At 44.0% G+C, this 14,444-nt stretch overlaps 1 pseudogene; it reads right to left on the reverse strand.

Annotated features, from left to right (window-relative positions):
- Positions 1-9,199: 9,199 nt before the first annotated feature.
- Positions 9,200-9,723, reverse strand: LOC122912118 (annotated as a pseudogene).
- Positions 9,724-14,444: the final 4,721 nt, after the last annotated feature.

The raw sequence follows: 14,444 nt of genomic DNA on the forward strand, positions 1-14,444 counted from the left end.
AAATGCCCCCATCCAGGGCTTCAGTTTCATCCTATGTAAAATGGAACTTAGGAGCTGCCCTATTCCTGGTCCATTGGAAACTGAAGATTTGAGGTGTCCATTCCTGTGTAGGTCTACCTGTGGGAAGCATCCTAGATCCAGGCACCTATAGCTCTCCCTGTTAACCACCAGACCACTGTGCCCCCTGGCATGCCAGGAATCGAGCTTCTCAGGAGTCCCTGATACAGGTCAACCCCCAAAACCCGTCTGCAGGGAGGAGGGTCTGCACAGTACTGAGGTTTCTATGGATTCCTGGGAATATCTGGGCAACTCCCCAGAGCTCCTTGAACCTCAGTTTGCTGACTATGACATAGAAGTGATGATGGTGTTTACCTTGGCTCCTGGGAGCATCAATAAAAGTAAAAAAGAAAGTAAAAAAAAAGAGCCAAAAAATAAAAAACACTGAGCACTTACTCATGACAGAATTCCATGGGATTATTAGCTTGTATGTTTTTATATTAAAAAATATTTATATTTCTATAACTTTCCTTTTCGCAGTTTGTTCTGTGCTTAGCTCTTAGTTATTGGCATTTATATTGCATTAGTAATATCCTAGTTTTGTTCATTCTATAGAGTGCCACATAAATCAGTATATTTACTGTGGAATTTTGTCCATTCCACATGTGTGATCTAGCTTATTTTCTCTTCTGAATCACTCTATAGCTGAGACCAAGAGCATGCTCACCAATTGGTGGATTATCATAGAAATAATTTGATTCATTTTCTTTTCTTTTTTTTAATTGAGAGAGAGAATGCCCCAATGGGGAGAGGAGGAGAGGGACAAGCAGACTCTGTGCTGAGAAGAGAGCCCCATGCAGGGCTTGATTCCAAGTCCCTGAGATGATCTGGGCTAAAGTCAGATGCTTAACAACTGAGCCACCCATTCATCCTGATTCATTTTTGTATCTACAGAGAGAGCACTCCTTATGGACCTCTACTTGCCCTAATTGCCAGATTAATTCTCTTCAGATCCTCTAGACAAATTTGATTTATGATGCTTAAATGCACAATGATGAATACTATTAAGGTATGTTATTCCAAACAGCAGAGAGTCTTGTCACATAGCTGTGTTTTGGTTCGTTAAGCATCCTTTGTTTTTCTTTCCTGAAAATTCAATGTGAGTTCTACTTCTTTAAAACTTAAACTGTTTAATATGATGTATGCAACAGATGACTGCTTGGAAAAACAAAAAGCATTTTTATTTTAATGAATTTTGTTAGCGTGCACAGGAAAGCTTCCAAATACATTTTTTTAAAAATTCAGTGAAATGTGGGTGATATAAAGTAGAAATGGTAAAGTAATAAATATATGGCTATGTAAGTTTTCTACAATTAGAATGATTTTGAAATATTCAAAAATTTCAGTCCACTTTAGTTTTGAATGTTAATGGTTAATTTTGAAATCAGTGAAAAATTTTCACAAATTAATATATTGTATAGTTGTATCTCCATATACTGGATAATTTTCACAAAAATTGCCTGTTTTAAAGCTTTTCCTAATATTTTATGGCTTATATGGATACTGAAAATATTATAGGTTTTTTTTTACATTATATAAGTTATTTTTGCAATTAAAGTTTTTTAGTTGTCTTTGTATTTTGCATCCATTTTTATCTTAAAGTGACAAGCATATTTAGTGGTTTTAAACTGGGGTCTTGTTTTGTAATGATGTGCACATTTCAAGCACAGGTTTGTTTTAAAAAAATCTTTTTTTCTTTTTTTTTAATAAGCTTAGGCTTTTTGTTTTCATGTTAGGGTTACTGCAGCTTATTTTCTATTTGACCTGAGATATAAATGGAGATTCTTTTTTCCCTTCTCATTTGCAACCCATCTTTTTTTTTTTTTTTAAAGATTTTATTTGTTAGAGCGTAAGCACAGGCAGACAGAGTGGCAGGCTAGAGGCAGAGGGAGAAGCAGGCTCCCTGCTGAGCAAGGAGCCTGATGTGGGACTCGATCCCAGGACGCTGGGATCATTATCCGAGCCGAATGCAGCCGCTTAACCAACTGAGCCACCCAGGCGTCCCTGCAACCCATCTTAATATTTTATTCCATTATCTATTTTCTCTGCAAATTGATAATCAAATTGAATACATATATGTTTATAAAAGTTTACCAATATATAGATAACAGGGTTGTTCCTTGGCTATCTCCTGCGTACCACCAGCCCGTTCTGGTTTCCTTTCCAGAATAAATTGTTAGATATAAATGTAAGATTTCTCAATAAACTTATATTTATTGCCCTTTAGAACATACTTCTTCTTTAAAAATTTTTTACATTGAGGTATAGTTGACATGTAATATATTTCATATGCAGTTTAGTGATTTGAAACATACATCATGAAATGTTCACTGTATGTGTAGTTACCATCTGTCACCAAAGTCATTACAATATTATTGACTATATTCCCTAGGGTGGCTGGGTTGTGGACATTGGGGAGGGTATGTCATTGGGGAGGGTATATTCCCATCTCTCTGACTTGTTTTATAATGGCAAGTTTCTACCAATTAATCCCCTTCACCAATTTTGCCTATCCCCCCCTACCCCTTCCTCCCTGGCAAGGACTAGTTTTCTATGAGTCAATTTCTCTCCTTTGCTTTTTTTAAATTCCACATATAAGTGAAATCATACAGTATCTTTCTCCATCTGACTTATATCACTTAGCATAATGCCCTCTATGTCCATCCATGTTGTCATGAATGGCAGGTTTTTCTTTTTTATGGCTGTGTAATAGTCCATTGTGTGTATATATATCACATCTTTTTTTTTTTAATATTTATTTATTTGACAGAGAGAGATCACAGGTAGGTAGAGAGGCAGGCAGAGAGAGAGAGAGAGAGAGGGAAGCAGGCTAGGAGCTGTGCTGAGCAGAGAGCCCGATATGGGACTCGATCCCAGGACCCCAAGATCATGACCTGAGCCAAAGGCAGCGGTTTAACCCACTGAGCCACCCAGGCGCCCTGTATATATCACATCTTTATTCATGCATCGATGGACACTCTGGTTGGTTCCATATCTTGTCTGTTGTAAATAATGCAATAAATAAAGGGGTGCACATTTCTTTTTGAATTAGTGTTTTGTTTTCTTCAGGTAGATATCCAGGGGTGGAGCTACTGGACTTTGTCATTCGATTTTTGTTTTTTTGAGGATCTTCAATATTGCTTTCCAGAGTAGCTGCAGCAATTTACATTCCCACTAAAAGTACATGAGAGTTCCCTTTTCTCCACATTCTTGCCAACACTTATTTCTTGTCTTTTTGATACTAGCCATTCTGACTGGTGATATCTCCTTGTGTTGATTTGCATTTCCTTGTTGATTTGTCATACTAAGCATTCTTTCATGTTTGTTGGCAATCTCTATATCATCTTTGGAGAAATGTCCATTCAGATCTTTTCCCAATTTTTAACTGAAATTTTTAGGGATCTTTGGTGTTGAGGTATGTGAGTTATTTATATATTTTGGATATTAACCCCTAATTGGATACAGTAGCTATTATCTTTGCCTTTCTGTTTTGTTGATGGCTTGCTTTGCCATGAAAAAGCTTTTGAGTTTGATTCAGTCCTTTTTGTTTATTTTTGCTTTTGTTTCCCTTGTCTAAGGAGACAGATTCAGATAAATATTGGAGATTGATATTCATGCCATTACTGAAAATAGGCAGTTTTGAGTTTCATGGTTTCAGGTTTCATATTTAGGTCTTAAAAGACTGTTTATTTATTTGACAGAGAGAGAGAGATCACAAGTAGGCGGAGAGGCAGGCAGAGAGAAAGGGGAAATCAGGCTCTCCGCTGAGCAGAGAGCCCCATGCAGGGTTCGATCTCAGGACGAGATCATGGCCTGAGCTGAAGGCTGAGGCTTAACCCACTGAGCCACACAGGCACCCCCATTAAGATATTTTTCCTAAAAGACAATTATCATATGATCTCTCTGGTATGAGGAATTTGAGAGGCAGGGTGGGGGAGTGGGGGTATGGAGGGAAAAAAAACCAAGATGGGACTGGGGAGGGAGATAAACCTAAGAGACTCTTAATCTCACAAACAAACTGAGGGTTGCTGGGGGTGGGAGGAGGGATAGGGTGGCTGGGTTATGGACATTGGGGAGGGTATGTGCTATGGTGAGCACTGTGAACTTTGTAAGCCTGACGATTCACAGACCTGTATCCCTGGAGCAAATAACACATTACATGTTAATTAAAAAAAAAAAAAAAGATATTTTCTCTAAATGTTTAAATAGCTTAAAGCTTCATATAGGATTACCACGAGTTTGTTTTTTTTTTACTTTTATTGTATTTTCCTAATTATCTTGTTAGTATTTCATGATTTTAAAAGGATTCTAAGCCATAGAAATGTCAATTTTGAGTACTTCATTTGTTCTAATTCATAAATATGTCTCTAGTCTTAGAGTATTGAGTATTCCAGACATACCATATCATCTGTCCTCTGATCCACATCTCTTATGACTTCCAGAATAGACACAGAACTTTTCCGGTAGCAATTCCAGTCATGCCTTCACACCTGCTTTTTCTTCCCACACAAAAGACAGGCTAGGCTGATGGTTTCCTGACCACCCCCAACTCCGTTTTACCAGAGCCTTTATACATCTTCCTACTAGTTCCCGACAGAACCCTCCGCATCTGCTTATAATCGTTGCAGGTTTCACACTCTGGTCTTTGGGTTTCTCCGTGGTCCCCAAACTCAAGAATTGGGGAAATGGAATTTCATAGGAAACCACAATCCGAGTGTAAGAGCCTACTTAGCCAGAGGGAGCCATTATTGGGGGACCTACCACTGAGAACATGTTGTGGGAGGCCGGACTTGTATCTTTCTGTTCACGATCTTCCCATGGGTCCCAGGGCCCTCAGGACATAGGTCCCGCACTTCGGCCCGCCAGTCCAGGAGTGACTCCGCCTCACGCTCTCGGTCCCCTGAGGGCAGAATCCTCCCTCCTCAGGGCTCCTCCCGCCTCCCGCCCAGCGAGCCCCAGCTCGGAACCCGCTCCTGCACGCAGCCGGCCCGCGCCTCCCTGTCCCGGATACGGGGGCCCGGGCCGCATGGACGCGAGCAGGTACTCTGGCCTCTGAGGGAACGAGCGCTTACCTCAGCCGGGTCCCTGGGCGCGATCGTCGCCATCCGACTGGGAGGGCGGGGCGGCCACCCGAGCCGGCGGTCCCAGTCCAAGCCCCGGCAGCTCTGGAGGGCGTCACCAAGCCGCAGACCCGCCTCTTTGCCGTAGGGACAACGACTCTCAAGCCTTCACAGTCTAGTCACTTCGGTCTCGCCCCCGCACGCCCCAGAGCGTCTAGGAGGAGGCCGAAAGTACCGCCCCCCCCCCCCCCCCCCCCGGCGATGCAGTACAGCGAAAATGCTTCCATTGGCTCAGCTGCCCGCCTGATCTTCTGGCTAATGGAGTTGGCGGCTCGCCAAAGGCTGCTGGAAACCTAGAGGGAGGGAGGGGATTTGCTACAGCGAGGAGGCATAATTTTGAGGTAATAAATGCACGGAGATTATTATATACAAGATAATTCCTGGGACGCCTGTGTGGCTCAGTTGGTTAAGCGACTGCCTTCGGCTCAGGTCATGATCCCGGAGTCCTGGGATCGAGTCCCGCATCAGGCTCCCAGCCCCATGGGGAGTCTGCTTGTCCCTCTGACCTTCTCCCCTCTCACGCTCTCTCTCTCTCACTCACTCTCTCAAATAAATAAGTAAAAATCTTAAAAAAAAAAAAAAAAAGATAATTCCTGATATTTGGAGTGCACTTTGGAGCCATGTCCCTAAGACCAAACCAGTAGGTCAAAAAAAGGCCTTGTGGAAGGAGTCACCTTTAAGCCATCAAGTCGTTTGTTCTGTGATCTTACCTAGCTGAGTTTCAACCTCTGCAGGTGTTAATCCAGGTACAGTAGGTGGTGTTGGTCACAGCACAGATGCCTCCTTGCTCAGCAAAAAATATTCAAGAGCTCTTCTGTTATTAAGAACAACTTTGGGGATGCCTCCGTGGCTCAGTCAATTAAGAGTCTGACTCTGGATTTAAGCTCAGGTTAGGATCTCAGGGTTCTAGATCAAGCTCCCACGCACGTGCGTGCTCTCTAAATAAATAAATAAATAAAATCTTTAACAACAACAACAGCAACTTTAGTCAGAGTCTAAAGATCTATTTTGGAAGCTATTGTCTTAGCAACAAATTCTGTATCTTCCAGAGTTAAGGAGGGGTTTCTTTTTTTCTCTTTTAAAAATTATTTTTATTAACATATAATGTATTATTTGCCCCAGGGGTACAGGTCTGTGTGTCATCAGGCTCACCATAGCACATACCCTCCCCAGTGTCCATAACCCCACCACCCTCTCTATACCCCCCTCTCCCCGGCAACCCTCAGTCTGTTTTGTGAGTCTCTTATACTTTGTCTCCCTTCTGACCCCATCTTGTTTCATTTTTTTCCTTCCCTATCCCCCAAGCCCCCAACTCTGCCTCTCAAATTCCTCATACCAGAGAGATCATATGATAATTGTCTTCTCTGATTGACTTATTTTGCTGAGTATGATACCCTCTAGTTCCATCCATGTCATTGCAAATGGCAAGATTTCATTTCTTTTGATGGCTGCATAATATTCCAAGGAGAGGTTTCTGATCAAGGGAAGCAAATCCTAAGCCATGAATGCCTTCTGGCAGGTATGTCAGGTATTTCTTGACAATGTAAATCCAGGGGGGGAAAAAAAAATAAATCCAGGGGAGTTGATCAATAAGATGTCCTAGTTTGCTTGTGAAAAGTTAGGGACACCATTATGTAACCTAAGAGGCATTGCCCAGCTGTGTGGCAGCTATGTAGGCATCCACAGGGCCGAGGAGAATGATAACAACCACAGGGAAAGACAGACCCCCTCAGAGCACAAACCATTATTAAAGTGTTAGTGTTCATGGATTCATTTGTAGGAATTGGTGTGTCTACCCATTCAAGCCAGGAATAATTTGGGTTTTTAGCTCATATGGAAAGAAAATCTCCCGGCATTAAAGAACGAGTCATTCTAAATACCTTGCAAAGATGTTTACTGCTGATGTTTTCTCTTAGTGAGTAGGGGCAGATCTGAGCCTCCTATGGGAAGGCGATGGTGCAAATGTACTAAGACTTACATTAAGTCTTTGTGTCTAATTCAGTACATACAGTTATAATTGAAGAAAGGTAAAAACAAGGCACCAGTTGTTCTGGTCATAAACGTGAAACTTGGTAAGAGACTCCTTCAGGGGCAGCAGGAGTGGGGGTATTAATTATAGTTATCATTTACATTGGGAATAGAAGAGTAGTTGGTCACAAGGAGTACCAGGAAGTCTCTAGCATCATGGGAAGATTGGAATCTTTGATGATGAATCCAGCAGTCTGAAAGGTTACCCCCTTTCTAACGGCCTGGGAGATACTGAAGGCGTTATCTTTGCAGGGCAATGCCACAATAAAGGAAAGAAAATGAAAAAGATTTCATGCTTAAAATCTGAAGTCTTTTTTTTTTTAAAGATTTTATTTATTTATTCGACAGAGAGAGATCACAAGTAGGCAGAGAGGCAGGCGAGAGAGAGAAGGAAGCAAGTTCCCTGCTGAGCAGAGAGCCCGATGCGGGACTGGATCCCAGGACCCTGAGATCATGACCTGAGCTGAAGGCAGCAGCTTAACCCACTGAGCCACCCAGGCACCCCAAATCTGAAGTCTTGATCTGGCCTCTTGGGTGGAAGCAGTCTACCTCAATGTCAGCTGCTTCTCTTGTTGGTTGGTTTTATTTGAAGGTCTCCAGCATCTCTACAGGGCCAGAAGGCAGCTGGTGACTTTAGCTGTGAGAGGTGTATTTAAGGCTCAATGTCCTCTAGTTTTCCATTAGTGTCAGGGGTCAAGAGCACTTGAGATGGTCCTTTGCAATGGGGCTCAAGAGCTATTTTTCTCTTGTGATGTTTCCAAAATACCCAGTCACCAGGCTCTAGACTACAATTAACAGAATCATTTGAATTGGGAACAGGAAAAGCTGATTTAACCTGTTGATGATAGGCTTTAGCATAAGACATTAAAGTCTTACAATCACTGGCTATATAAGTGTACGATAACAAGGGATCAGCAGAAAGTGGGATCAGCCAATAGGCATTGGGTTACATTGGGTGACTATCTCATAAGGAGGGGGTTTTCCGGAGGGGGTACTACAAATGGTTGACAGACTCAGAAGCAATTCCTTAGGCCAAGGGAGTATAGTAGTTTCAGCAAGCTTAGAGATTTTTTTAAAAAGACTTTATTTATTTATTTGACAGACAGAGATCACAGGCAGAGAGGCAGGCAGAGAGAGAGAAGGAAGCAAGTTCCCTGCTGAGCAGAGAGCCCGATGCGGGGCTCCATCCCAGGACCCTGGGATCATGACCTGAGCTGAAGGCAGAGGCTTTAACCCACTGAGCCACCCAGGCGCCCCAAGCTTAGAGATTTTAAGTTTAAGGATCCCATTAGTTTTCTGGACCTTGACTGATGATTGAGAGTGATAGGGACAGTGATAATTCCAAGAGGTTTGCAAGGTATTCATTAAGGCTTGTATGATTTGCCCAGTGAAGTGTGTCTTGATCACTGAGATTATGGAAGGTATATCCCATGTGGGAAACATATTTTCTAAGAAACATATTTTCTAAATCTTTCTTTAAGATTTTATTTATTTGAGAGAGAGAGAGAGAAAGAGAGGGTGTACATGTGTGCGTGCGTGTGCATGCACGTGAGTGTACACGCGCACGCGCGCACACACACACACACACACACATGAGTAGGAGGGAGGGGAGAGAGAGAGGAGCAAGCAGACTCTCTGCTGAGCAGGAAGCTGGATGCAGAACTCAATCCCAGGACCTGGAGACGGTGACCTGAGCTGAAGGCAGACGCTTAACCGACTGAGGCACCCAGGCACCCCTCTAACAGTTTCTTTGCCACTGTGACGGTATCAGCTTTGTGGCAGAGGAAAGTTTCAACCCATTTGGAAAATGTACATATAATAACAAGAACATATTGATAACCCATCCTATGTGCCAATTGAATGAACTCCAGCTACAGGTGTTCAAAGGATACAGAGAGAGGAGGTTGAGGCCTTTGGGAACAAAAACAGTTTTTCTAGTATATGGGCCTGATGGGTTAGATGTTGATGGTAAACCGTTTATGTAATTTTTTTTCCTATTTTGCATAACAAGTTTATTTTTTTTAAAGGCATATAGACAATAAACAAAGTAAACAATCAGATCTTCACTTCTACCCAGTATTATCGGTCCTAGAACATTAAGTTCCAGTCTCTAAACATCTTAAATTTCAATAATCGTCCTCTTCATCAGAGTCCATGACTTTTCTTCTGTTGAATTTAACTGTGGTTTTCTTTTCTGTTTGTTGGCTTACTTTTTCAAGGATTTCTATTAAACCTTGTTCTGATACCTTCCCGCTTAGTTGTCCATATCTTGCCATCTATATGAGGTAATTCTCTACTGCTTTAGTTTTTTCGGGCTTTACAAGCGCTAAGTTACTTAAACGGGCCCCGGGCTGACTGATCCAGCACTTGGGCTAAGATACTGTTTCTCATTTCTGCTTCCCTGTGCTTTGCTTCCTGTTGTGCTGCATCGCCAGGATCCCCATGCTTCGCCTGCAGTTCGGCCAACCTCTGCTTCCTCAACGCCTCCAGTTCCTCCTCCTCCATGGTGCGGCAGTCCGGGGTCCCGTTTATGTAATTTTTTAAAAAGATTTTATTTATTTCTTTGTCAGAGACACAGTGAAAGAGGGAACAACAGTAGGGGGAGTGGGAGAGGGAGAAGCAGGTTTCCTGCTGAGCAGGGAGCTTCGTGTCGGGCTCAAACTCAGGACCCTGGGATCTTGACCTGAGCCAAAGGCAGACGCTTAATGACTGAGACACCCAGGTGCCCCTTTGCAATTTTTTTTAAAGATTTATTTATTTATCTGTCAGATAGAGAGAGAGAGATTACACAAGCAAGAGGAACAGCAGGCAGAGGGAGAAGCAGGCTCCCTGCTGAGCAAGGAGCATGATGTGGGACTCAATCCCAGGATCCTGGGATCATGACCTGAGCTAAAGGCAGATGCTTAACTGACTGAGCCACCCAGGTGTCCCAATAGAATTTTTAACCTTCACAGACTGTCAGTTAGTGAAAACTCACATAAATAACCTGTAACAAAAAGCAGAATGAAGAAAGAATGTGAAAGACACAACCATGGGGTACAACATGGAGGAGAGGCCGGGTCTACCACTTGCTCCTCTGCAAACAGTGTTCATCAGGTCTCATCTGCTGCTCCCATGTGAGCACTGTGTAGAGAGATATGTTCAGTTACTAGCAAATCCAACTGCAACAGAGCAGCTGGTGTTTAGGACGATTTGAGAACATGTGTGCATCTCATGACACAACACATAGAGCTTAATGTTGGAGCACACTGCTGATGGAGCAGTGAGGAGAGTAAGTAACACCAGTCCAGAGATGTGCGGATTAGCTCTGGAACTGGAAGTAAGAGAAGTGACAAGTAGTACAATTGAAAAGTCAGCAGAACGAGAAGCATGGTGAAGAAAAGTCAAAAATGGGGTGTAGGCGCAAAAATGTCACCAAAATACTAGTTAAACAGTAGATTTCTGGCACTGATTTGTATACAATCCTGATGTCATGTCCTCAGGGCCAGACTTCTTCTGACCCCATCTTGCTGTGGCTATTTTCATATACATCTTGTCTACTTCCAGGGGGGTCTCCATCCCACCCCCAAGATAAGTAACTGCATGGGATGATATAATTATTAAGGGGAAGACAGAATAGAACAGCAGCTAACGCTGGTCAAGAATAGCTCAGGACAGGACAGCCTACAGGAAAGAAAACTACTGAAAAGAGAATTTCAGAGGGAGGGTCTTGCAAGAAGAGCCCTTGATCCAGGTAAATCATGACTGAGCTGAGAGTGAATCCTTATACAACTATGGGCTTTGGGTGATAATGATATGTCAGTGAAGATCATTAATTGTAACAAATTACTACTCTGCTTGAGGTATACCGGTAATGGGGGAGCTTTGGTTGGCAGGGCAGAGCTATAGGGTGAAAGACCCTGGAGCCGCACCCAAGAATCAAACAGCACGCCTCCACTGGATGCAAATTGCAAGAGGTTTATTGGTCACACAGGCGCCTGCGGACGCTTCAGCCTTTGTGGGCTGAGCGCGCCGGGCTAAGTTGGGGAGCAGATTATATAGGGCAAGGTTGGGGTGGCGGGAAGCGAGTTTACAGAAGCAGATGCTTGGTTACAGGGAGCTGATTGGTTAACCTAAATCAAGCATTGTCAGACACTGTAACGGTTTGTTCTGACGGGAAGCGGTGGCGGGAAGCGATCCTACAGAGGCAGATATGCATGGTTACAGGAGTCTAATTGATCAATTTGATTCAGGCATGATTGGGCGTTGGGGTCAGGGCGTTCTGGCGGTTCCTTGGGACAGCACTCTGGAAAGTCCCGGTACATTTCGTTTCTCATTTGTCTCTCCTTTTGACAGACCGGGTGACCACAGACAATGTGTTGCCAATAGGTTGCTAAAACAAACCTTACCAAGGAGGAAGGGGGTCTTTCATTCCCCCCTTTTTCTTTATCATGGATAGAATCCTATATCCATTCGCTTTGTTCATGAAGTAAGTCAGCTTGAGAGCCGGTCTGTTTAATTAGTTGATATTGCTGTGTCAGCATCATTGTCTGGATTACTGACAAGCGATCTTTCATGAACTGTACGAGTTTATTTAAGATACAAGGGACGATTGAGAGAATTAGTAAAAGTATAATAAGGGGCCCTAAAATGGTGGACAGTAATGTGGTGAACCAAGGAGATCGATTAAACCAACCTTCAAACCAGCCCTGGTGGGATTCAAAATCCTTTTTTCTTTGGGCTAGTCTCTCTCTGAGTTTATCCATGGTTTCTCTAACAATCCCGGTATGATCAGCATAAAAACAGCATTCTTCCTTGAGGGCTGCGCATAATCCTCCTTCTCTTAAGAACAATAAGTCTAGTCCCCTCCTATTTTGCAGAACCACCTCAGAGAGGGAGGTTATGGATTTTTCTAAGGCAGTGATTGATTTTTCTATAGCTTCTAAATCAGCAGTCATGGCGGCCTGCAAATGCATAAGCTGGTTGCTTTGGAGTAGGGCAGAAGTTCCCGTTCCGATACCTGCCACTATTCCCCCAACTCCTAGTAATATAGCTAATGTTAAGGTAAGGGGCTCTCTTCGATTTCTATTTTGTTTCTCATAGTAGTTGAGGATAGTCTCCGAACTGTGGTAGGTGATTCTAGGCCATAGTTGGACTAATACACAGTAATCTCCGGTGGCATTTAGGAGTTGGGCAGAGATACCGGGAGTCAGGCCGGTATTACATGCCCAATGGGTTCCGTTGGGGGCTTCTAAGTAGTAGTTACCAGGAGTGATGGTGGTTGTCATGTTGCATAGTGTCTGATGGGAGGTTGGTATTTTGCCTAAACATAGTCCTTGACCTGTTACTTCAGGGAGAGTTAACTTGTGGCTAGGAGAAGAGGAACAGGTGGTGGGGGGAAAGTATGATTGATGAAGTTAGCGGTTGTAGCTATACCCTCATAATAAGGGGGGCTCGAAACTAGGCAGAGCCAACAATCCTTAGCAAGAAGGAGATTAGAATAATTGAGAGCTTGATACGCCCCTATTATCAGGTTAAGGAGTCGATCTCCGGTACCAGGAGATGGTCTGTTTGAAACCGGTGATATCGAGGAGAAAGCATTGCCGGGGGCGGCGTTAGGTGGAATGATGGTGACGGCGGGTGTTATTCGAGGGCCTTTGGAATGAGGGTTAGGGGCTGTCTGATCTGGCAGGACTGGATTAGGCCCTATGGTGGCAGAGGGGGATTTTATTGAGAGTTTTATAGTAAATATGAGTCCCTCATCATAATTTTCTTTATAGAGTCTAAGGCCCCAGCTATACCCTTTTGTCCAGTGAACTGCTTTCTTTCCAGACTCTGTGAAGGTAATCTTAAGGGGGTGACACCATGCATTTTTACAGTGTTTTCCGTCGTTTGCTCGGTCCCAGTACCCAGGACGAGCCCCTGGGGACTTTTTTTATCTCATGGGAGTAATTGGCTGTAACAGTGATAAAATCCCAATGCGAGGTGGGTTTCCAATAGACATCACCCGTAGTTTCACATCCCCAGGCCGCACAGTAGAAGTCATCAGGGCCTCCACATTTATAGGCCCGTCCGCTAGCAATACTATTTCTTGGCGCGGGGCAGACATAAAAGGGGAGTGCACTAAGTTTGTAGCGTCGTGGTCCATTTCCACATCCCTGGTTAGGGGGTGACATTTCTTTACTCATAGGGGATGTTGGTGGCTTATGGGGATCATCGTGTTGGCCTATGTCCCAAAACCCCATAGCCAATTTACAGAGATCCGGATACAGGGCAGGCCACCATGTGTTTGGGGTATGTTGGGCCGTACTGGACCAGGTAACTTTCCCCGTTTGAGAGAGAACCTGCCAGGTTAATTGCTTGGGGAGATGTGGACTGGTGCCGTCTACAGGGGAAAGGAGAGAGAATAAGCAAAAGAGTAAGATTAACGGCGAACAAGTCTTATCTTTAGTGGGTTTGGGGAGCGTTGGACGGTCCATTTCGAGTTCTGATGACGTTCGGTCTGTCCGTCCGGGTGTGCTGCCTTTACATGGGAGGCGTGGATCCAGGCTGCAATCCCGACAACTTTTAGCGCCGTGGGCGTTGTTAGGAGCACCGTGTGAGGTCCTTTCCAGTGGGGTTCAAGATTTGTGGCTCGATGCCTGTGGACCCAGGCAGTATCCCTGATTTTGTAGGGATGGGGTCGCGACGGGATGTTAAGTTCTTCCTGGTAGGCGGCTGCCAGGGGTTTCCAGATTTCTTGTTGCACCAGCTGCAAAGCTTGCAGATGGGCCTGTATGGAGGGGGAAGGGGAGTGAGTGGAGATATCTGCCTCAAAGAACGTGACAGCCGGAGGGGGAGCACCATAGAGGATTTCGAAGGGTGTTAGACCGTGAGGGCCAGGAGTGTTTCTGGCCCTATAGAGTGCTAAAGGTAGGAGCTGGACCCAATCTTTAGAGCCAGTTTCAAGCAGTAATTTAGATAGAGCCTCCTTGATGGTTCTATTCATTCTTTCTACCTGTCCTGAACTTTGGGGTCTGTAAGCACAATGTAATTTCCAATCGATCCCCAAAAGCTTGGCCACCGACTGACTTACCTGGGAGACAAAGGCAGGTCCATTGTCTGACCCCAGTACCTCAGGCATTCCATACCTTGGGAAAATCTCCTTCAGTAACTTCTTAGCAACTATGTTGGCAGTCTCCTTCTTGGTGGGGAAGGCCTCTGCCCAACCTGAAAAAGTGTCTAGAAAAACTAAGAGATATTTATATCCATACATGCCAG

This window comes from Neovison vison, chromosome 7 (genome assembly GCF_020171115.1).
Source record: "Neovison vison isolate M4711 chromosome 7, ASM_NN_V1, whole genome shotgun sequence".
NCBI lineage: Eukaryota > Metazoa > Chordata > Mammalia > Carnivora > Mustelidae > Neogale > Neogale vison.